Source organism: Rhinatrema bivittatum, chromosome 3, assembly GCF_901001135.1.
Source record: "Rhinatrema bivittatum chromosome 3, aRhiBiv1.1, whole genome shotgun sequence".
In the NCBI taxonomy this organism is placed as follows: Eukaryota; Metazoa; Chordata; class Amphibia; order Gymnophiona; family Rhinatrematidae; genus Rhinatrema; species Rhinatrema bivittatum.
This window is the reverse complement of record NC_042617.1, coordinates 133,769,272-133,794,065: the sequence shown is the minus strand read 5'-3', so window position 1 is coordinate 133,794,065 and position 24,794 is coordinate 133,769,272.

Genomic DNA, 24,794 nt, shown 5'->3' with positions numbered 1-24,794 from the left:
TCCCGTACAGCAGGTCTGAAAGGGCCATCAAGTGGCCGGAGGGCTACCCCAGAGACCAGCATTGCATTGTTGGGTCTCTACTGATGCATCAGGTTCGGCGGAGTGCAAGTCCCTGGTCTTTTACCTATCTGCCTATGCTGGGATACATCTCACTTGCCTCGACACTTCTAAGGAGCTCTTCTCTGCAGTCACGTAGTGGTCCAAGGGCACACCACTTTCCTATGATAGCGGGATCGCTCCCAAGCGCTCCCATAACAGGAAGAGGAAGGAAGGTTATATGGGGGGTAGGGAAGTTCCCTCCCCTTAATTGGAGTGGACTGGGAGGGAACTGGGAAAGGCTGGGGTGCATCGCTGTGTGAAATTTGCAGAACTGTACCGCCCCTTGTGCACGCCATGCACATATGTGCACAGCTTACAAAATCCAGCACTCATATGTGTGCGCAGCCCAATGATTTTATAAAATGTGCATGCCAGCGCGTGCATGTTATAAAATCGGTGCAGCCATTTGTGCATGCTGGGAAATGCATGCACATGGATGTGCACACACAACTTAAAAAATCTACCCCTACGTGCACATAGCATGGGTAAATGGGCTTTTGAAAATTGCCACAATAGTATGTTATCATTTACATTTATATTTTCCTTTGAAAATCACCCTGTTAGGGAATACAAGGTCATAGCAGAAAGATTAAATTAATTCTTTGCTTCCGTGTTTGCTGAAGAGGATGTTGGGGAGATAACCATGCTAGAAACAATATCTAATGAAGAACTAAAACAAATCACTGAACATGAAAATGTAATAGGGAAGACTTACAAATCAGAGTAGCAAATTACCTGGACAAGGTGGTTTATACCCTAGAGTTCTGAAAGAACTAAAAAATGAAATTGTACTAGTATCATTAAAATACATTATTGTACCTTAATACTGTAAGGTGGCCAATGTAATGCTGATCTTTAAAATAGGCTCCATGAGTGATCCAGGAAATTATAGACCAGTGAGTCTGATGTCAGTGCTGGGAAAAATCATAGAAACTATTCTAAAGAACAAAATCACAGAATATATAGAAATATATTAAAGTAGATTTTAAAAGGAGCGCGCTGGCGTACATGTGTGCGCACTACCCGGCATGCACATATGTACACCCGATTTTAAAACTTGCACGCGCAGGCACGTGCAAGTTATAAAATCAAGGATTGGTGTGCGCAAGGGGGTGCACAATGGGGCACTTTGCGTGAGCTGAGCCACGCTGCCTTCCCCCGTTCCCTCCCCCCTAGCCTGACCTTCCCACCCCTTCCCTAACCTTTTGCCACCCTAGCCCTACTCTAACCCGCCCCCCCCCCGACCCTTGTCTTACCTTTTGCATGTGCCTCCTGGCAGACACAAGTTGCGCTCCAGACCGCCCTGCCTATGCCCCGCCCACACCCCGTCCCCTCTCTGCCCCTTTAGTAAAGTACCGGGAAGGGTCTTAGACGTATCCCGGGGCTTTACATTCGTCGCCGGGCCTTTCTAAAATAGGCCCGGCACTCATAACCCCCCCCCCTCACATGCATAAATCCTCTGGATTTACGTGCATAGGGCTTTTAAAATCAGTCCCATTGAATAATGGGACACAGCCAGCATGCATTTACATAAGGGAGAATGTGCCTCACCAATCTGCTACATTTTTTGAAGGAGTTAATAATCATGTGGATAATAGTGAGCCAGTGGATATAATGGGGCGGATTTTCAGAGCCCTGCTCGCCTAAATCCGCCCAAAACCGGGCGGATTTAGGCGAGCAGGGCCCTGCGCGCCGGTGAGCCTATTTTACATAGGCCTACCGGCGCGCGCAGAGCCCCGGAACTCGCGTAAGTCCCGGGGTTCTCCGAGGGGGCCGTGTCGGGGGCGGGCCCGGTCGTTGTGGCATTTAGGGGGCGTGTCGGCAGCATTTTGGGGGCGGGTACGGGGGCGTGGCTATGACCCAGGGCGGTCCGGGGGCATGGCCGCGCCCTCCGTACCCGCCCCCAGGTCGCGTCCCGGCGCGCAACAGGCCCGCTGACACACGGGGATTTACTTCTCCCTCCGGGAGGCGTAAATCCCCAGAGAAAGGTAAGGGGGGGGGGGGGTGTAGACAGGGCCGGGTGGGTGGGTTAGGTAGAGGAAGGGAGGGGAAGGTGAGGGGAGGGCGTTAGAGGATTCCCTCCAAGGCCGCTCCGATTTCGGAGCGGCCTTGGAGGGAACGGGGGTAGGCTGCGCGGCTCGGCGCGCGCCGGCTATACAGAATTCATAGCCTTGCGCGTGCTGATCCAGGATTTTAGTGGATACGCGCGGCTCCGCGCGTATCTACTAAAATCCAGCGTACTTTTGCTGGCGCCTGATGCGCCAGCAAAAGTACGCCTATTCGCGTTTTTTGAAAATCTACCCCAATGTATTTGGGTTTTCAGAAATTGTTTCCCATAATCCCCATGAGAGAATCCTGAGAAAATTAAAACATCATGGGATAGTAGGCAATGTCCCACTGTGGTTTTCAAACTGGTCAAAAGACAGGAAACAAATAATTGGACTCATGGTCAGTTTTCTCAGTGAAGAAAGGAAAACAGTGGCATTCCTCAGGGATTTATACTGAGACTGGTACTTTTTAATATAATTATAAATGATCTGGAATAGGCAATGATGAACGAGGAGATCAAATTTAAAGATGATGCAAAATTATTTTGAGTTTTTAAATTAGAAATTGCAGGAGGACCTTGAAAGACTGGGAGATTGGACATCCAAATGGCAGATGAAATTTAATGTGGAGAAGTGCATATTGATAAACAAAGGGAAAAGTAACACACACAGTAGCTACATGATGTTAGAGATCATATTAGGAGTTACCAATCAGGCAAAGGATCTGGGTGTCGTCGTGGACAATACTTTGAAATCCTCAACTCAATATGCGGTGGCAGTCAAAAAAGTGAACAGAATGTTAGGAATTATTAGGAAAGGAATGGGAAATAATTGGAGAATTTCATAGTCCTCTATATCATTTCATGGTGAGACCATACCTATGCAATTCTGGTCTCTCATTCTCAAAAAGATATAGTATAACTGTAAAAGGTACAGAGAAAGGTGACCAAAATGATACAGAGGGTGGATCAGTTCCCTTATGAGGAAAGGCTAAAAAGGTTAGGGCTGTTCAGACTGATCTATAAAATCAAGAGTGGAACAGATTGGGTAAATGTGAATTGGTTATTTACTCTTTCAAAAAATATAAAGACCAGGGGACATGAAGTTAGTTAGTAGTACATTTAAATCGTAGAAAATTATTTTTACTCAATGCACAATTAAGCTCTGAAATTCATTTATAAAGGATATGATAAAGGCAGTTAGCGTAGCTGGGTTTAAAAATGGTTTGGACAAGTTTCTGGAGGAGAAGCCCATAAACTGTTTATTAATCAGGTAGACTTGGAGAATTCCACTTATCCCTGGATATTACCAGCGTGGGAACTGTCTGGGATCTTGCTATGTACACGTGACCTGGATTGACCACTATTAGAAACAGGATACTGGGCTTGATGGACCCTTGGTCTGAACCAGTATAGCAAGTCTTCTGTTTTTATGTTCTTATGCATATGTTATAGTTGCCTATAACTACAGAGCAAATCCCATAAGAGTATAGTTTTCATCAGAAAGAAGAAGTGTCCAATATGCTTCTACGACATTAATAAATTCCTCAGTGAGATGTGAGTCTGGGGATATTTTTTGTGTCCTGTACAGATCATTAGTCTTTTCACATTCTTCTAAAAACATCTCTTAGGATAATTTGAGCTGTACTGTACATAAGGCCAAATTTTAAAAGCATTGTTTGTGCTAAAAGGCCCATATATGTGAGTATGTAAGCCATGCATGAGCAACATGGATTTTCAAAACTGATAATTGCATGCATATGTGCATGTGTGAGCTAAGAAAAGTGGGCGGAATAGAGGCAGGGCATGGGCAGAACATGGGTGTTCCAGGGTGGGGCCAACAGTTATGCAAATAAATCCATATTTTATTTATTTATTTATTTATTTATTTTCTGTTTTCAAATTTTCACAAATTACATCATGAAACTATTCTTAATGAAATACGGTACATATTCTGGAATACAGCATATAATTATATAACACACAGTTCTATTTTGAAAACAAGTTACCTTCCATATACATTCCTAAATATAAGAATTCAGGGCAAGTAAGTAAAATGAACGAAATAAACATATACCTAATTCCTATTTATATGTTGTAAAATAAATCCATATTTTAAAGCGGTAGCACGTGGCAGCTTGTTAGCTGTGTATATTTACTGCTGCTCCTGAGGAGGTATAAGTCTGCAGAAATCATGTTTTATACCTAACATGACAGGATGAGTGGCTGGGTCAGCTGTGTGGTTAAATAACCAAAGGGGTCAGAATGACCTTGAGATAGACTGGTCAAATTGGTGGACTACTAGGTAAAACTGGGAATGTCCTTCATGGGAATATGTTTTAAAATTCACTTACCTGTGCACGTTAAATCTGAAAAGTCCTAAGGAAGATACGTGAAGTATGTTTGCTTGAGTAATGGTTTAAAAGTAGGAGCACACTTATGCACGGTAGGCATATTTAAAATCATATTCAAGCAACTGCGTGCATGATTTAAAATTACAGTGTATGTCTGCTCGTGCGCCTAAATGCTTGTGTATGGGCACCCACGCGCTTGTTTTTAAGTTACCGTCCATGTGCAGAAGGAAGTTTTGTAGAACTAGAAAGCATATGTATGTTTGTAAAGGAAATGATCAACTTTAATGTACAGTGCTACTGAATCTAATAAAGCAGTGAGAGGAAAGCAAAGTATGCTTTATGAATGAACCTTTTTCATTCCACCAGAAAAAAAACAGGTTTCTATTTTTCTTCTAGTTACTGTTGATTTCTATGGATTTGGTCCACTTACATGCTTATGACTATATCTAATAGGATCTGCATCCCCTAATATTTTGGCTCGGTTCATTTTTTAATTTTGTGGGAGGGGAGAAGGGGTTTTTTTGTTTATTTGTTTAATGTATTTTTGGTTCTTTTCATTTGCCAAACAAAAAAAAAGTTAGGTAAAAAAAATGAACTGATAAAAAAAAATGGGCCTCAAGCAGAGGCAAAAAAAACTGTATCTCTAAATGCTGCCTTCAGTCTGAAAAGTCCTGTAAGCATTTATCATTATTTGGAGCTGATTTCTAGACGTTTTGTTATTGCCCTCATACAATGTCTTATATCACTGAAAAAGTATTGTAGGGTTTGCAATTTTTCTTTGCTGAAAATCAAAATAATGTTGACCAGGATTTTACTAATAGAATGCATTTTTAGAAGTAAGATAAGTAAGGATTTTCAGGTGTGGCTTTTGTTAGTGTTCTTAGGCCATGAAGAACGTGAGCATCACTTGGAGTATGTTACTGCATACATTAAAACACAAATAAATACATACAGAGACAAAATAAAAAAAAATTAACAAACTAAGGACCAGATTCATTAAGGCTTTTCTCCCATTTTGTGCTATGGGAAAAACCCTTAGTGAATCAAGTATTAAATTGGTATCAACTTTGTAATGCCAAATTCACTCCAGTCTGAAAATTAAACATGTACCGAGTTAGTATTAAAATGTAAACACGCTTTCCTATATCAATATACAATTGTTTTGTTCCGAAAACAATCACACTTCTTAAGCAAACTTGACTGTAGAAATAAACCTTGGAAAGGTTTTAATGACACAAACAACGATGAATTAAGAACTCATATTTTTTTCCAACCATTCAATTTCATTTTTAATGGGGATAGAAAATAAAAAAAAAAAACCAAAAAACCAGGGATGAGTTAAATATATATGGAACAATGCACAGATGCTTCACTAGGGACAAGGAATAATCAAGGTATGACCTCCAAAACCAAACACCCATCACACAGCTTCTACAGTGTGCCCCACAGATTTATCCTGCCATAAAGCGGAATGCTTCCCCAAGGAGGTAATCAAGCTAGTATGATAATGCTCATTTCTCTTCCCCTCTTCCTGTTTATCCATTATGTGGAATAACAAGAAGTGCTCATGACCATAAGGTGTGTTTGATGGTGGAGAAACAACTTAGCAAGTAAAAGAAAATGTGCAATTAAAAGATGGAAATGGAGAGCTTCTCAGCTGTGCAGGCTAAACGGCAGTGTAAGTCTTGTAGGAAGTGGGCATTTTAAAGCTCCATGTTCAGACTGGGGAAAATGTAGGCACAAATCAAAGGCAGGCGTGAAAAGATTGTGAAGTATATGTCTCCCTCTTTTGCCTCTTCCCCTGTATTTGCAAAACATATTCCTGTAGAAAAAAAAAAAAAGTTTGAAGCTCAACCTATTAAAAAAAACCTGACTTTTATATAGTTGATCCTTTAAAGGCAATTAGGAATACAAAGCAGATGGTCCAGCATTGTAGATTTCCCTTTTCATATTGCTTAAACACTAGAGATCAATATGTCTAATATAAACAGATGATTTCCATAGCAGAGTTTATAATTAGCTGGCACTGAATGTGTCCAAACTCTAAAATAATTAGCAGAAGCATGTGGCATACCATTAAAACCTTGTGGCTTGTCCGCATTTACATTTATAATTATTAAAGTTAATTATGATGCCTGTGGTATGGTTCCAAGCTCCTTTACAACTTAAATTGCATTTTTTTTAAATCCCAGTTTCTTTCTAACCTTCTTTGAATAGCTTGCTCGAATAAGATATGTTATGGTAACCTGACAATAAGCATATATATATTAATTCTGCAATTAAAAATAAGATATTTTCTCTTATGTAAGGTGTGCAGCTGAGAATGTTCTGACCAAGAAAGAATTATGTGAATGCATGATAGAATTGTAAGCAAATACTAATGCATGTGTCATGAGTACAGCATTTTAAGGAAAACTCCTAGAGTATATAATATTATCCATGTGGACAGTGTTTAAATCAGCATTAAATGTAGGCCAAATAATCTTTGGGTTCTGTTATTCAAAGGCTTCAATATGATTTCATCCGTAGTCTTGAAAAGTCAAAATCTAGCCATAGCTTGGAAATTTCTTTTCATCTGTGGCTTTGCATTTAGTAGGTACTGCCCACCCAATTGTTAAATCACAGAATGTCTTGCAATACTCATTGTATGGTTGGAGGCACAGAAAAATAGTTAGCATCATAATTATTTACTTAGGTAATATAAAAGGAAAAAAAGTTGACTCCTACAACAGAGAAGAAAAGAAGACACAGCGCATGCTGCACTGCAGTAACCTCTTCAGACTCCAATAAAAAGAGATTTGTGAAAATATTTGGAACTCTTGTTTGGAAACCTCTAATTCTGCATGACTAGTGTCAAGGATTTCTACTTTTCTCTTCAGTAGCTATGGATGAAGCCTTGATGATAGGGACTACTGCTTGCACATATTCCCCATTTATGCTAATTCAATCCCCCTTTTTTTGTAACTTTTTCTAGACATGGGGGCAATAACTTTTAAACGGGCGCCCACGAGTGCACATGAGCGTACGTTCGTCAGCCCGCACCCAAAGATGTGGCCATTTATACCATTTGAGCGTATATGCACACATGCTATAAAATAGCCTGAACGTGTGCCCGTGTGCGCTCGATTTTAAGTGAAGACTCACCTACGCACGCAAATGCCGCTTCTACTGCATAAGTGGGAGGATTTCAAAAGACTTGGGCGTAAGGTTTGCTCCCAGTACACCGAGGTAAGGAACAGGACTTCCCACCCTCTCTAGTTTAATAGCCTCCCTTCTCCTCTGTTAACCCCGACCTTTAAAACCCCGCTAATGTGTTTAGTTTTTTTGCTTTATGTAAAGTTTTACGTAAAGTTATGCGGCAGGGGACCCCAGCGTGTACTTGTGCGTATAAGTATTTACACGTGAATCCCAAGGTGGAATCTAGGAGTGCCTGTGCTCCACCCAGATGACGCACTTACCCCACCCCTCTTTCAGAACTTTTCCTTGGTGCACGTAGTGGGAGATACGCATGCACATGGGCGGGTTTAAAATCCGCTTGCCGCACACTGGCCCGACTTCTGCGTGTATCTCCCAGTTTTTTGTGCTTGCCGGGCTTTTAAAATTTACCTTTACAGAAAAATCATTACATTTAAATTCACAATACAGAACTCCTTTCCAATGGTCCTCTAAGCATTATAATTCTTGTGATTTTCTAATTGGATTAGGAGCCATTTTGGTATGCATGTAGTCTACAGAAGGCTTTTCTCTGGTCTCTCTGGCCTGTTTGATTCGTCACTCACCAAATGTCCATCCCATCTCTTTTTAGTTCAGTGACCACAGCTCCAACCAAGTACATTCAACTAAAAGTGCATTTTGGCCCATGCCATGAATAGAACCAGCCTGCAATCTTTAATTTTTGCTGTACTAATCCAAACAATGGCCCTGGAAATTTTCTCCCTTTAGGAGACTATTTTCAATAATTATATTAACAGGATTTAAGCAACATTTAAAATGCTTTATTCTTCTTTATACTTTTTTGTTTCAGCATGAGTATGGATGTTTTGCTCTTTCTAAATAAAATGATTCTTCCTTAGTTAACTTTGCATGTAATTGATGATGTTTTTAGATTCTTACCATATGGAAATTTTTCTTAAATTAAGGAAGCAGCTGTGCAGTTAAAGGGAATTGCCAGCTCCCCCTCATTCATGCCTTTGTGGCCTGCCTCTTCTGAGCACACATGGGCACAAAGTTAGCCATGCAATTCAGTTTAGTTAAAAATAGAATTGTGTACATTTTTCTCATGGTCCACACAATCCATAAAATGGAGATGCAATATAATAAAATGCATGTGCATTTCCATAAGCACAATTATAAGCTCAACAATTAAAAAAATATAAACTAGAAGAGGTCACATGATACATTCAGGCAGATGCTGTGTTTCTGAGCTCTGGGCACCACACTGGTTTGACAATGTCTTTTGTTTATTTTAGTTTTCATTTTTTTTACAAGCCCTGACTGAGAGAGTTAAACTTTTGAGGCCTGGAGCAGAAGTCTTATCAGGCAATCATGGGCCTAGATTCATCAGATTGCTAAAATTGTAGCAGAAATAGCATTCATGATTAAAAATTGGACATGGTTAGGCTAATATCCTATGTATCACCTTGCAGAGTTAATTATCAAGTCACATGTAGCATCAGTGTGTCGCATGCTGCATCAGCGTGCAGTGTGTTACTTCAACGCGTCGCGTGTCATTTTTATGCAGTGTGCTCTGATTTGTGCGTGTCGCATTTTTTTTTTAGTGTTTATATATACCGGCTTCCGGCAGCTGCCTCTTTGAGGGTGTATCAGGTGTTGGGGAGAGGAGAGTTGGTGAGTAGATTAGTGGGAATAGGAGCATATAGATTTTGATTTCCTGAGCGCGTTGTCTTGTCTTCTGTTCTCATCTGTTTTCCTTTACCTTGGTCTTTTGTCTTCTTTGTGTGAGTGAAAGTTTTTGTCAGTTTCTCCTGTTTGTCTGTGTTTGTGTCAGGAGGAGGAGGAGTGGTGAGGCATGGTAGTGGTGAAGAGGAAGAGTGGTGAGGAGGAGTATTGAGGCTTGGTGGAGAGATGTGGTGGTGAGGTGTGGTGTGAGAAGTGATGAGGAGGAGTGATGAGGTGTGGTGGTAGTGTTGAGAGGAGAGGTTTGGAGCATGAGAGGCAGAGGGAGAGAGGAGAGGCATGAGGAGAGGAGGAGAGGAGAAAGGAGAAGAGGAGGGAGGACAAGGATAAGAGTGCTAGGGGAAGGAGGAGGAGTAGGAGTAGTTACAAGGACAGGAGTAGAGATAAGGAGGGTCAAGGGATAGGAGGAGGGGTGATGGGGAAGATGACAGAGAGGAAGATGACAGGGCAGAGGACAGGGGAATTGGTAGGGCAGATGCAGGAGGGGGAGGAAGGGAGGAAAGAGAGGAGGAAATGAGAGAAAGGGAAGGAAGGACACCTCTCCAGAAATGGAAGTGGCACCCCTTTCAGGCAGCCAGGCAGCAGGACACATTCTTCTCAGGGCTTTGAAGTTCAACCTGGAGGGAAACGAGATGATCATCGCTGGGGTCCTGGAACATTATGCCATGCTCTTTAGCAACAACAATATGGCCAAGACCTTGAGGCAGCCAAGGGCCAGATCTGGTGCACCATCAATTAGGCAATTGATAGGCAGAGCGGAATGAGATGCAGTGGGGAGCAGGTGGCCACAGGTATCGGGACATAAAGACCCAGTTAAAGGGTATATACGGCAGACCGGCGGAGGAGTCCCTTGTCCAATTGTGCTGATGCCCATTGAGGAGCACCTTGTACAATAGCTGGTACCGGATGTGTTTGAAGGCATGGCTGAATGGCTGGACACCACACAAGCTGGAGCCAGTAAATTTACCTCACCTGTAAATGGCAAGGCTGCTACAGTTGTGCACATCATTTGGCATAAGATGCTCACATTGATTGACCTGTAAAGTGCACATCTAATGCAAAATGGACCATGTGTGTACCTCTTGGCTTTGTTACTTATGTGTTCTTATTTATTTCCACAGTTCTCACCCAGGTCTCTTCCGGTCCCAGTCATCCAACCCTAGGGACCAGCAGTGAAGCCCCCAGGAACCAGAAGTGAAGAGCCTGGGACCAGCCATGCAGCAGTATTTTTCCATGCCCCCTTGCTTATGGATGCTCAGACACAGTTCAGCAAGGAAGAGGACGAACAACAACAACAGCCTTCTGAGCGCAGTCATATCCTGCAAGCCCTTGGCTCAGCAAGCCCACTGAATGTGAGCCTAAATTTTTCCAGCTTCATGGAGGAACCCAGCCTGCAGTGGCACACAATTGAGACAGTGCAACCTCGCTCCAGCCCACCACATGGATAGCATGAGAGAGCACACACCGAGCTGGAGCTTCCCACCAGCCTCCTCATGCCACTTCTGGAGGCTCAAACCTCTACTCCACTCATAACCAGCACAGCACCAGCACCAGCTGCTTCACCAGCTCCAGCACCATCACCTGCACCCACAGAGGCCTGAGCTGCTGGACCAGCTGGAAAGGAGCCATGGTGTCCACCTCCACCACATATGGTCAGAGCTAGTGCCCCTGAGGAGGGCTGTCAAGGGGCAGACCCAGGACCTGCATGACCAGATGGCAGCCCAAACATAAGCTCTCACCACAGTGGCTATGGCAATAAATAGCCTCATCAGCGTCCTCACCCATATTCTCCAAAGAATGCCAGAACTTCCACCAGTGCCTTCCCCAGCATCCGAAGACTCTATGCCATGTATCAAACTCCATCCTGACAGATGACCCAGGGGTAGGTCCCCCAAAGACATGTCACTCTCAAGTGGCAAGCTGCGGCATGGCAAGGGGCCATGAACATCACAACCCTGTTATGCCTAGAAACAAGACCTGTTGAACAAGCCTGGCCAGGACTCAGGAGGGAGTTCCTGTGCCAGATACATAGAAGAAGAATGCTGGGCCCTTCCTCATTACAGAGTTCCTGTTCTGGCTAGATGGAAGAAGACTGATGGGACTGTCCTCACTACAGAGTTTCTGTGCCAGCTAGATGGAAGAAGACTATTGGGCCTGCCATCACTAAAGCATTCCTGTGCTGGCTAGATGGAAGAAGACTACTGGGCCCATCCTTATTACAGAGTTCCTGTGCTGGATATACGGAAGAAGACTGCTGGGCCTGTCCTCAATACAGAGTTCCTGTGCCAGCTGGATGGAAGAAGACTGCTGGGACCATCCTCACTAAAGAGTTTCTATGCCAGCTAGATGGAAGAAGACTGCTGAGCCCATCCTCACTACAGAGTTCTTGTGCTGAAGGTGATAGTCTAATGTCTGCCACTTTTGTCCTGCTGTCTAGTTCTAAAGCCCTCCTCAATGATCTGCCCATTTTCCAGCCTCCTTGATGTGGTCTCTAGTCATGGTACTGATGCTGGCTTTTCTCATCATGTCTCATCCCCTGCTCCTGATGCTGGTGTCTGTCTCATCTCATCTTATCTCTTCCTGCTGCTACCTCCATGCTGCTGTGTCTAATCTCATCTCATCCTGCTGCTGCCTCCATGCTGGTGTCTCATCTCATCCATTCTCATCCTGCTGCTGCCTACATGCTGGTGTTTCATCTCATCCATTCTCATCCTGCTGCTGCCTCCATGCTGCTGTGTCACATCTCATCTCATTCTGCTGCTGCCTCCATGCTGCTGTGTCACATCTCATCTTGTTTGCTGCTGCCTCCATGCTGTTGTCTTGTTTCCTGGGGCTCCTTCCTCTTTGCTGCTGTGTCTTCTCCTGTCCTGGTCTTGCTGCCTGCTACCTGCTACTTAACCTTTGCTGCCTTGGCCCTTAGACTGTCCCGCCTTTGAGTATGCTCTTTCAACATGGACTATCTGGAGCCTTCACTTGAACTCTGCTGCCTTGGCCCTAAGGCTGTCCCCCCTTTGAGTGTGCTCTTTCAACATGGGCAGTTTGGGGGCCTTTTGGTTAACATCACATAATTGTGCTGCTATCAGTTCTAACATTAGAGCTGTACGGTAGCTATTGGGGTGCCACTTCTACTTTCTATATTTTTGCTGTAATCATGATTGTGTAAGAGAATAAGATGCTAATACTATATATGCAATATTTCCATTTGGAACCATGTATGTAGAGGTCTACACTCAATGTGCTTTTCATTTCAGTTACAATTTTATGTGCAATTACATATCTTGTTCTTTCAGAATGTGATTACCAAAGATGTTGACTTGCTTTCAGTCTGTTGACATTTGTTGTGTAATAAAGTGGTCACAGGTTTGAAAGAACACTTTCTGCTTGTCTGTTTTTATTGTGTGCTATTTCTCTTAAGGATTCACTAGGTAAAAAGTTTGGGATCTACATGACCTTGCATTCTAGAATACTAGTGGCCACTCCAAGTAGGCACTTTTCTGGCAGGCAAGACCATATGGCCTATGCATACAACCAAAAGCTGATTATATGCTCCCAAGAAAAAGCTAAACAGGAAGTTTTTTACTGTGGAGCTTCTGTATTGGCTACAGTTCCCTTCTCGAGAAAGCATACTCTTAGCTAAATGTTGGGTACATGGGCATGTTTGTGAAATGGGCAGTAGCTAGCTAGTGTTCATCTCCATACAGAGTCTGGTGGAAAAGGTGTGGAAATGTTTGGTAGAAGTAAAGGTGCAATAGCTATGTGTTCACTCTGTGGAGACCAATTGGTTATCTAGCTATGTTAAGGTAATAGTGCACCTCTTATAAACCATTGGCCTGTAACATTGTGAAGATATATCACCACAGACCAAACAATGGCCCTTCTTTCTGCCTCTGGCACCAAATGCTATCATAATATAAGTCTTCAGTCAGAGGGCTAATTGAAAATGACATAAAGCCCTAGGTGTTTTTTTATCTCTAGGGAGCATCAATGTGCAGCTACAATCTGCAGGCAATCTGTACAAAACCCTTTTTAAGTTCCACACTAAACAAAATGTCTTCAACTTGTAGTCTGTTCTAACACTGTGTCAGCAGCTGTGTGACAACTGAGGAGGAGAGAGGGAGTTGTGTAGGTTATACAAACCCTGCAGCCCAAGAGCAGACAGTTAGGAGGCCTACTGTTTCTTGGGAGCAACCAAAAAGAACCACAAATGCAGGTAATAACAAAATGCTTCTAAAAAAAAAAAAAACCCACATTGCTGAAATAATAAGCAAAATTTTTAAGGTAAATTTTCAACCATTATATCAAAAAGGAAGATTTCAAAAAATGTTTTGAGTGAGAGCAGTGGTAGTTTCATATAATGAATGTACAGGTACCACCCAGGTTACCCATATTCTAGTTATAATCATGAACATACCACTGCCCCCCTTTTTTTTATATGTGTGAATCAAATATAAATCAAAAGTGTTGAATACACTGAATTGGAACTGTGAAAAATCCAGTTGAAATTGTCCCACAATTTTTCATACAAAATATCTTTGATACTACTTAGCTGTATGTGGATGTTGTTGTTGATAGACGCCTGTAAAATTTCTTAGTAGTACTATTTCCTCTTCCCAACATGGCCAAATTTCGGATTTAATCCTTCATCAGGGGTGAAAGCTCACCAAATAGCACCAAAGTCTCAAGTCTCTTACAATACACTGCATTCAACTTCCTCAAACATGGTGAACAATGGTTCCCAATCATGGTGTCCATTTTTAAAGAACAAAATGGTGTCAATGTCAAGAATGCATACCATGTGACCAAAGCGGAAATAACTCAATTATAATAAAGATGACCAGTCTAGCTGATAGTTCATATTCTCAGGTTGTTCCGTTTTTAATTTGTAAATCCAATGTTATTCTCTATAATTGTTATATCACCAGATGGGGAAATGCTGTTAACCTTATCTATAACAGTCCACTTTAATTGATCAAATGTATGACCCTGTTCAATACAATGGGCGACAAAAGATGCAGAAAGGGTACTGTTGTTGATCCTTGACCGATGTTCCATAATCCTCAATTTAACCGCTCTCTTAGTGTGACCTATGTACACCTTAGGGCAGGGACATGTCAGGGTATATATTACCTGTGTGGTAGTGCAGTCAGTCAAGGAAGTTAACCTCACATTGTATCTAGTGACAGGATCTATCCAGTGTTTCCCTTCCATAGTGTTGTAACATACATTGCAGGTGCCACATTTATAATGGCCTCCCTTCTCTGTGGGAACCAAACTGGTTCTCACCATACTTGCCCACACTACCTTGTATTGTATATTAGTGCCCCAAATGGTGGCAAACAATGGAAGTTCTTTAAAGACATCATGAAGAGCAAGGACATGCCAATGTATTTTTTTTATAAAGGATATTATTGCAGGAGTGGAAGTGCTCTGCTGTAATACACAAACCAAACGTGTCTTTTCTAATCTGATATTTCAACAGTTGTTCCTGGTCACTGTACTTTGCTCTTTTGTATGCTTGTTTAACATCCTTAGAGGGGTGCTCCTGGGTCCTGAACCTGTCAGCTAACAGCGTGGCTTGTTTTTCAAATTCCTTATTAGAAGAACAGATGCACCTTATATGAAAAAAAATTGCACCTTATATGAAAAAAAACAGATGCACATATGAAAAAAATTGGGAAACTGGGAGCCCTTTCTTAAAAGAGAGAGCATGATGACTGTGATAAAGTAGCAAATTGGTTTTGTCAGTAGATTTACAATTAACAGTAGTCATCAACTGTTGTCCCTGAATAGATACTAAAACATCCAAATATGTAATGGAAATTTCACTAGATTGATAAGTGAAACATAAATGTTCATCCAAAGAATTGACCCAAACTACAAATTATTTTAATGCCTCCCTGGAAGAATTCCAAATGATGAAAACATCATCAATGTACTGATACCATCTGACAATGTAGGTCCACCAATAGGAAGGATATATAAATTTATCTTCAAAATCAGCCACATATAAATTGGCTACAGCAGGAGCCAATGAAGACCCCATAGGAATCCCGTGATCTTGGTGGTAAAACTCATCTTTAAAACTGAAATAATTATTGAACGAAATGAGTTCTGTCAACTGTGTCAAAAAATCTCCCAGGATCCTGGAAGGGCCCTTGTGGTTCTTCAAATCATTTGTAACAATGGCCAAAGCTGTTGGGGAATGCAAGTGTATAACGACTGAATGTCCATTGCACCAATAGAGTAGATCGTTCCTCTACTTGTATCTCAGACAAATTGTTCAAAAAATGAATTGTATCTTTCAAATATGAAGGTTTGTGTGTTACCAATTAGGGATGTGAATCGTTTTCCATATCGTCTTAACGATAGAAATCGTGTGGCAGGGCAAGAAAATCGTGTTAGGCACGATTTTTTAGTTAAAAAAATCGTTAAAAATCGTTTTTTTTCCGATTAGTGTGCACTAACTGAAAATGATACAATTTGACACTTTTCAGGTCAGTTAAGGTCAGTTTAGGAATGAATAGGTATTCCTATTGGCTGCCCTCTTATTTATTCATGTTACCAAGCTTCCCACTGACAGTATATGGGGGATGGGAAATGGAAACAGTTGGTAGCTTGACAAAACAAGTAATGTGATCAGTCAATGTGACTAGAACTTGTGCCCTAACCCTGATACCAGGGGTATTGTGATCTTCCTGCACACAGTGCCCTATTCCTGATACCGGGGGTGTTGGGATCTTCTTGCACACATCCCGGTATCAGGGATAGGGCACTGCATGCAGGAAGATCACAACACCCCTGGTATTAGGGATAGGGCACTGCGTGCAGGAAGATCACAACACCCCTGGTATCAGGGATAGGGCACTGTGTGCAGGAAGATCACCCCGGAGGAGTGAGGGTCAGGCAGCTCCCCCCTGTCTGTGAAGCCAGCCTCTCACTAGTAATGCAGGGAGGGAGCTGTCTCAGACTTCACCATCCTCCTCCCCCCCCCCCCTCACCCACACACCATTCACTAGCTGGGACATGGGGGAAGTCAGGAGTGAGGGTCAGGCAGCTCCCCCCTGTCTGTGAAGCCAGCCTCTCACTAGTAATGCAGGGAGGGAGCTGTCTCAGACTTCACCATCCTCCTCCCCCCCCCCTCACCCACACACCATTCACTAGCTGGGACATGGGGGAAGTCAGGAGTGAGGGTCAGGCAGCTCCCCCCTGTCTGTGAAGCCAGCCTCTCACTAGTAATGCAGGGAGGGAGCTGTCTCAGACTTCACCATCCTCCCCCCCCCCCTCACCCACACACCATTCACTAGCTGGGACATGGGGGAAGTCAGGAGTGAGGGTCAGGCAGCTCCCCCCTCTCTGTGAAGCCAGCCTCCCACTAGTAATGCAGGGAGGGAGCTGTCTCAGACTTCACCATCCTCCCCCCCCCCCCTCACCCACACACCATTCACTAGCTGGGACATGGGGGAAGTCAGGAGTGAGGGTCAGGCAGCTCCCCCCTGTCTGTGAAGCCAGCCTCTCACTAGTAATGCAGGGAGGGAGCTGTCTCAGACTTCACCATCCTCCCCCCCCCCTCACTCACACACCATTCACTAGCTGGGACACGGGGGAAGTCAGGAGTGAGGGTCCGGCAGCTCCCCCCTGTCTGTGAAGCCAGCCTCTCACTAGTAATGCAGGGAGGGAGCTGTCTCAGACTTCACCATCCTCCCCCCCCCCCCTCACCCACACACCATTCACTAGCTGGGACATGGGGGAAGTCAGGAGTGAGGGTCAGGCAGCTCCCCCCTCTCTGTGAAGCCAGCCTCTCACTAGTAATGCAGGGAGGGAGCTGTCTCAGACTTCACCATCCTCCCCCCCCCCCTCACCCACACACCATTCACTAGCTGGGACATGGGGGAAGTCAGGAGTGAGGGTCAGGCAGCTCCCCCCTGTCTGTGAAGCCAGCCTCTCACTAGTAATGCAGGGAGGGAGCTGTCTCAGACTGGTATCAGGGTTAGGGCACTGTGTGCAGGAAGATCACAACACCCCTGGTGCCAGGGTTAGGGCACTGTGTGCAGGAAAATCACTTAAAATCTACACTTACCAACAATCAATTACATATATTTGAACTGTGTACAGTTCCAGCCAGGACCACCTTTCTAAAATGCACAGTGATTGGCAAATTCAACATGCACTAGCATTTCAGGTGCCTGCTAACAAAAATAATAAACAAACAAGTTCTAGTCACGTGAGTGCTGATCATTACATTACTTTTTTTGTCAAGCTTCCAACTGTTTCCATTTCACATCCCCCCAACCATTACCTCAGTGTTAGCCTTGGTAACATCAATAGATAAGAGCACAGCCAGCCAATAGGAATACATATTCATTCCTAAGTGACCTTTACTGACCTGGGAAGTGTGAACACTTTGTTTCATTTTCTGTTGGTGTTTGTTAGTTTCCAGTTCCATTTCCCATCCCCCCAACCATCACCTCAGTGGTAACCTTGGTAACATCAATAGATAAGAGGGCAGCCAGCCAATAGGAACACATATTCATTCCTAACTGACCTTCAGTGACCTGGAAAGTGTTTATTTGTATCATTTTCAGTTAGTGCGCACTAAATCGAGTTAGTGCGCACTAACTGGGAGTTAGTGCGCACTAACACGATTTAACGATTTTTAACGATAAATCGTTAGAATTTCTATTGTATCGTGTTCTATAACGATTTAAGACGATATTAACATTATCGGACGATAATTTTAATCGTTGAAAAACGATTCACATCCCTATTACCAATGGATATAGATCCTGTCACTGGATACAATGTGAGGCGAATTTCCTTGACTGACTGTACTAGCACACAGGTAATATATACCCTGACATGTCCCTGCCCTAAGGTGTACGTGGGTCACACTAAGAGAGCAGTTAAATTGAGGATTATGGAACATCAGTCGAGGTTCAACAGTACCCTTTCTACACTTTTGGTTACCCATTGTATTGAGCAGGGTCATACATTTGATCAATTAAAATGGACTGTTATAGATAAGATTAACAGCACTTCCCCATCTGGTGATGTAACAACTTTTCTCAATTATAGAGAACAACATTGGATTTACAAATTTAAAACGGAACATCCTGAGGGTATAAATGATCAGCTAGACCAGTGGTTCTCAACCTTTTTCCCATCGTGACACACCTAACAGACCACACTCACATGTGTGACACACTGCTCATTAAAATTTATGGTGGAAATAAAAAATAAAGTTCCAGTATTATTTTTATTGTTAAGAATGACACAAGGAAAAGATACATATTCTGTCTGAACAGAAATTGCATAAAAGGTAAACATCCCACACCAAATTTCCAGCACTTAACAATAACCACTTTATCTAAGAAAAGGCAACACTGAAAATATTACACCAGGCCTTAAGACACCAATACATCTCCTATTAGGAAAACGGACCAAGTCAGGCTGCTATAGAGCCCTAGACATAAACTTCACGCCAGCAGAGAACCTCACCTGAATCACATGTGCTGACCCTCATCTAACAAAGAATAAAGAGACCAAAACGCATAACTAGAAGCATGCAGACAAAAAGTGAATTGGAAACCAGAACAAGCCACTCTCTGTATGCAGTGTAATAAAGGAAAAAAAGAAACATCACCCATCCTTATAAAACAAATCAAGAAATATAAAATCAGTAGCAGTTAAACCATACTAACAAAAAGAACAGATTATTTCAAAACAGTGGATGAATGGAATATCCAGTAATTAAAAACTCATATTAAAATTTTCTAGATACCAATAAAATATTTCAAAATAGCAGACACAAAGACCCAGTAATGAAAAATAATAAGGATACAAAAAAATGTTTTGCTCTGCATACCTGGGAACATTTGATATCCAGGTGCCCTGAGATTGTTTTGAATTAGCAGGAGGAGGGGTGGTTTGCTTGGAACTTTCTCCTCTCTCTCATACTGGCTCTCAATTGCTCACATATACACATGCTTTTTCTCTCTCACTTATATGGGCTCTTAATTACACATTTACACACACGCTGTCTATCTTTTCAGGCTTACACACACAGGCTTTCAATCACACACATACATGCTGTCCTTTTCTCTCACACACAGACTCTCATTCACATGCTTACAAACATGCTCTCTCTCTTTCTCTCATTTACACACAGGCTCTCAATCACATACTCACATGCTCCCTCACCTAAACCAGCTCTCAATCACACACACACACACACTCTCTCTTTCACATGTACAGGCTCTCAATCACATACTCACATGCTCCCTCACCTAAACTAGCTCTCAGTCACACACATACTCTCTTTCACATGTACAAGCTCTCAATCGTTCACATACATGCTACCTCACTCACACACACAGGATCTCAAACACACATGCTTGCTCATTCACTCACTCCCCCCCCTCCCCCAAACTAGCGGCAGCAGCAGCCTCCTCCACTTCTAACCCTAAAGGCAGCAGCAACCTACTTCATTTTCAGCCCTCGTGGAGCAAGGAGTCCCATTGGCCACGGGGGTTGACCACGTTCTTCGTTTTTCTCTGAGCCGCGCTGCTCATTCCTCAGGCTGTGCCTCTCTTTCCTTCAGGCCGACACTGCCTGCATTAGCATGATCTCTTCTTCCCGCGCACACCCCCGCTGATCACCACTTCCTCTTCCGGGTCGTGGGGGGGGGGGGGCGGGAAGAAGAGAGCATGCTGGTCCCGCTGACTCCAGCTCTCCTGCCACGTTCTGCCTGGGCTTTCAGTGTTCTAAGCCTGGGTGGAGGACCTATCTTGCTCGGGTAGGAGGAGCAGCTGGGTCAGCGGAGGACCGGGAAGTGTGGTGACACACCTGCGTGTGCTTGGCGGCACACTGGTTGAGAACCACTGAGCTAGACAGGTCATCTTTATTATAATTGAGTTATTTCCTCTTTGGTCATATGGTATACATTCTTGACATTGATACCATTTTGAGGTCACATGGTTTTTTGTTCTTTAAAAATGGATGCTGTGATTAGTGCTCCCTAAGTCCTATTAGGGCACACTAATTCCAAAATTAGAAAACTGGTTAGTGCGCACTAACGTGATTTAGTGTGCACTAACATGGAATTAGGGCGCACTACACCCTGTTAGTGTGCACTAACACCAATAAGAGAGAAACACGAAAAAAAAACCCCAATGGTAGATTACCCAATGGTAGATTGGTGCACCTCCATTGCTTACTGACACAAAGATGACGTCAGACAGGATAGATGTAGTGATATCTATTAGGGATGTGAATCGTTTTTTGACGATTTAAAATATCGTCCGATATATTTTAAATCGTCAAAAATCTTTAGGGCCACGATACAATACCAATTCCCCTGATTTATCGTCAAAAAATCGTAAATCAGGGGAAGGGGGAGGGCAGGAAAACCGGCACACTAAAACCCCCTAAAACCCACCCCCGACCCTTTAAATTAAATCCCCCACCCTCCCGAACCCCCCCCCCAAATGCCTTAAATTACCTGGGGGTCCAGCGGCGGTCCGGAACGGCAGCAGTCCGGAACGGCCTCCTGCAATTGAATTGTGTTGTCTTCAGCCGGCGCCATTTTTCAAAATGGCGGCGCAAAATGGCGGCGGCCATAGACCAACACGATTCGACTGCAGGAGGTCGTTCCGGACCCCCGCTGGACTTTTGGCAAGTCTTGTGGGGGTCAGGAGGCCCCCCCAAGCTGGCCAAAAGTCCCTGGGGGTCCAGCGGGGGTCCGGAAAACGATCTCCTGCTGCGAATCGTTTTCCGTACGGAAAATGGCGCCGGCAGGAGATCGACTGCAGGAGGTCGTTCAGCGGGGGTTCCAGACCGCCGCTGATAGAAAAGGCCTCTGTTAGAAACAGGATGCTGGGTTTGATGGATCCTTGGTCTGATCCAGCATGGCAATTTCTTATGTTCTTAGTGTAGTGGGTCTGGAGGTGAAAATAAAGTGGTTCTATGAGTTTCAGTGTGCATACGTATACTGTGGAAAAAGTATACAGATTAATGTCCTGATTACACTTAAAATTTCCAGGCATCACTCTGTAAAGGATTTTGTTTTCTGCCATAACACAGGTGCACAGAATATGTTAATGGACAGCTCGACTAATAAGCCGGACAATTCTCAGGTATTACTACTGCATTATGGCTAATAAATTACTCTGTTTTTCCCTCCTGTGAGGGAACCCGGAGAAGTCATGAAGTCTCCCTGGTACCCACATGCCCAAGGCCTTCACTGGATAGGGACCACTTATATAAATATATGATGCTATACATAATTATAGCCATTACATACATACAAGCATTTTATAAGACTTTTTGGTAGAAAATGTTCACCTGGGTGGCTTTCAGGTTGTGAGGTGTCAAAGGTTCCCACACATCCTACAGCTGTCTGATATGGTGTTAAGCATCATCTATTCTGTTGTGCTGAATGTTATCTGGATAGCAGGCACCTCAGCTCTCATCTGTGCTTGCTTCTGCTTGATGAGATGTCGGAGGTCCCACCACTTGTGGCTCAGGTTTTTCACACAGGGGTGATTCTTAAAGACTGCATTGAGCCTATGGAAGATCTTCTGCCATATCCTCTTCTTCCTGTATGAGCCCACTGTCCTGGACTTGAGGATATACAGGACATGCTGGACCTTCATGATCTCATGGATAGGAAAAACCTTAGAAACTGTTATAAAGAATAAAATCACAGAACATTTAGATAGACATGGTTTAATGGGACACACAGCTCGCATGGATTTACCCAAGGAAAGATTTGCCTCACAAATTGTTGCATCCATCGCTGCTCAATGCCCTCACTCCGCCCTCTTTACCTCTGTGACGACTCCCTCTGGGTCTGATGGACGGTTAGCTGCTGCGGCGTCTTCTTGCCATCTCCCGCCGGCATCCCCGGATTGACACGACGCTGCGGATCCGCCATGTTCCTGATGACGTAGGGCGCGTGCGCACGCTCCAATTGATATACCAGCAAGGGCGCGAACCTCGGGGGCGTCCCCCTGAGATGATGTCATCCGCTTCCAATATAAAAGGTCTCAGTATTCGCTAACGAATCAAGTTAGCAAAGGGGGATTGCTTCGCCTTTACTCCCAAGCTACTCTGCCTCCTCGGACTTACCAGGGGTACCCACTCCTCGGGGGCCTCATTCGCTTTTCTTTATTTCAGATTGCAGATAGGAACTGGTACTCGCTCCTCGAGGGCCCATGTTCCTGAACACTCTGAAGATTCTCTACTGCCTGGAAGCTATCACAGATACAGGCATTTGTGAGTTACCATCGCTCTTTCAGAGCTTTCCATGGAACCAAGTACTCGCTCCTCGAGGGCCTAACCCTGTCCAGCTACTGATCTTCCTTAAGACCTTATGTGAGTTTTGTCATCTAGTTCTGGCTATGAACACAACATACCCTGTCTACTCACTATCTATAGTTTCTCTACAGCTCAGCAACCCTGGGATCGCTGTTCCAGTACCTGAGGGACTTCAGCCCTGCCGGGCATATCAGCTCACTACTGCCACCTCTGGTGGTTCTACTATCCTGTCTAATAAAAGAATTATCTGTGTCTGTCTCTGTAACCAAGCCTAGCCTGTGGTCCCTCTCAGGATATCCTCCTGGGGGCGCAGTCATCTGCCATCGGCCCAAGGATCCACCTATCTACATTCCTCTACAGCTGAGTGCCCTCTCCAAGCACTCCACTGGTAACAGATTGCTACTCCTTCTCCATCAGGAGTCTTCAGCAACAGATTAATAACATATTGCTACTCCGCAGTCTAAACCCCAACAGATTGTTTACTACTCCCTCTACAGGAGCTGAGCATATCAGATTGCTAACTCCTCCTTCCACAGGAGCAGATTCATTACAGATTGCTAACTCCTCCCTTCTTGAGGAGTAGATCATAACAGTTTGCTAACTCCTCCTTTCAACAGGAGCCAAAGCATAACAGATTGCTAACTCCTCCCTTCCTCAGGAGCCGATTCATAATACAAATCAACATATTTTTGAAGGGGTAAATAAAATGTGGAAAAAGTTGATCCGGTAGATGTGGTATATTTGGATTTTCAGAAGGCGTTCAACATAGTCCCTCATAGAGGCTTTTAAGAAAACTAAAAAGTCATGAGATAGGAGGCAATGTCCTATTGTGGATTGCAAACTGGTTAAAAGACAGAAAACAGGGAGTAGGATTAAATGTTGCACCGGGAGGTGGACCCTTGGCCTAGTGCAGGATTGGTAGGCTCCCTGGTCGGACCCAGAGAGCGCCAGCCACCAGGAGTCAATATAACGTAGTCAGCCAAAGCAGGGGTCAAATACTATTAGTCAGTCCGTGGATAGTCAGCCAAAGCAGAGGTCAATACCAGTAGTCAGTCCATGGATAGTCAGCCAAGGCAGAGGTCAGGTTCCAGGCAGCAGTCAGACATGGTCAGGGATCAGGCAGAGGTCGGTTCCAGGCAGCGTACAGATGTGGTCAGTAGTCAGGCAAAGGTCGATTCCAAGCAGCGATCAACGTAGTCAGGAACAGGCAGAGGTCAGTACCGAGAAGACAGTCCAAAAGGTACTTCCTGGGGAGACGAAGGAACAGGAGGACACTGGAACAGGATTGGAACGAGACTGGAACAAAGACTGGAAATGCAGAGGCAAACTAGAAATCACAGTGTGATCGACCCGATTGCCAAGACAAGGAAGTGATGGCAGGGACTTCCTCTTATACAGCGTTCAATCAGGGTGCGCCACGGAGCTGGGACCCGCCGCTGGCCTTTTAAGGTACCGGGCGGTCTGCGCGCGCCTAGGGGCAGGGCCGATGCTATGGAGTAGGCCGAGCCCCACCGTGAAGCCTGGCTGGAGGTGGAAGACCCGGTGACCGCCGCCGTGGGACACCGAGGCCTGGTTGTACTCACTGCTACAGCTGGGGAGAACAACCCAGGACCCGTGGAGGAGTTAGTGAGGTGAGCAGGCCCGGGTGCGGGCTGAGCATGGACGGGCCGCGCAACATTAAATGGTCTGTTTTCACAGTGGAAAATAGTAAACAGTGGAGTCCTTCAAGGATCTGTACTTGGAACGGTGCATTTTAATATATTTATAAATGATCTGGAAAGGGCTACAATGAGCGAAATGATCAAATTTGTGGATGAAACAAAATTATGCAGAGTATTAAATCTCAAGTGGATTGTGATAAATTGCAGGAGGACCTTGCGAGATTGGAAGATTGGGCATTTAAATGGCAGATGAAATTTAATGTGGACAAGTACAAGGTGTTGCATATAGGAAAAAATAACCTATACTGTAGTTACATGATGTTAGGTTCCATATTAGGACTTACCACCCAGGAAAAAGATCTAGACATCATAGTGGATAATATATTGAAATTGTCGGCTCAG